At 46.2% G+C, this 846-nt stretch overlaps 1 long non-coding RNA gene across 1 annotated transcript in view; it reads left to right on the top strand.

Annotated features, from left to right (window-relative positions):
- Positions 1-615, top strand: part of LOC107195533 — a 4250-nt gene extending 3635 nt beyond the window's left edge. Inside the window, exon 5 of the long non-coding RNA XR_001516716.2 lies at positions 202-615. This is a non-coding gene — a long non-coding RNA (uncharacterized LOC107195533). The remainder of the gene's footprint in view (positions 1-201) is intronic.
- Positions 616-846: the final 231 nt, after the last annotated feature.

Below are 846 nucleotides of genomic sequence, written 5' to 3'. Positions count from 1 at the left end.
TCTCTGAATCATAGTTTAAAAAAAAAAATCAAACGGAAAGAAAAAAAATCATTCTTTGTCATTTGTCTGCTCTAAAAATTAGAGCAGAGTTACCACACTTGGGTAAATTAAGATGAAATTAGCTTATTTAAAAATTTTACCATTTTTGATTTATTTTTCCAGATGAAATACTAGTCAAACTTTTTTTTTTTTCGTTTTTAGAATATGGAATTTTTGACCCCACATCAAGCAGCTTCACCTCAGGTGCCTTGCTCCTGGTGTCCCAACCACCCTTTCTTCCCTGTGTCTGTCTGCCAGACTGGTGTCATGGAGAGAATTATTTCATGTCGCTATCCTGTGTCTCAGCAGTTGGCATCTATGCTCCACTGAGTTAAGATCTCCTGGAGCCTTCTGTATGAGGCGAGAGCCCCTACTTCTTACCTTCCTCATCGCTTCTGTATTTATAGGTCAGGATAAGCAGCACTAGCTGCTGTAACAAACAAGCCCAACTCTCAGGGGCCGAGTAGCTGTCAGCCAGCAGACTCTCCTCCACACGGTCACTCAGGGACCCAGGCTCCCTGCATCCTGTGGCTCCGCCTTCCTTTCTGTCCTTGGCGTCCTCTCCACTTGGCCTGTGGATGGAGAAGAGATGCAAGAGAAGGTCTATAGGAATAGTACATGTTCGACCCCCTCCCCCGCCATGCCGGGGGTCAGAACTCAATCACATGACTGGCCAGAAGCCTGGGGAATACAGTACAGCACTGTCCCCTGGAAAAAGACTCGAAAACCAGGGAGCATTAGCAGTGTCACCACACTCCCTACTCATTTCCTCTTCTTTGGGGCCACCTCCCCGTCCTCGTTTATCTC

Source organism: Pteropus alecto, unplaced genomic scaffold (genome assembly GCF_000325575.1).
Source record: "Pteropus alecto unplaced genomic scaffold, ASM32557v1 scaffold213, whole genome shotgun sequence".
NCBI lineage: Eukaryota > Metazoa > Chordata > Mammalia > Chiroptera > Pteropodidae > Pteropus > Pteropus alecto.
Note: the sequence above shows the minus strand (reverse complement) of the source record. Positions and strands in the feature narration are given on the sequence as shown.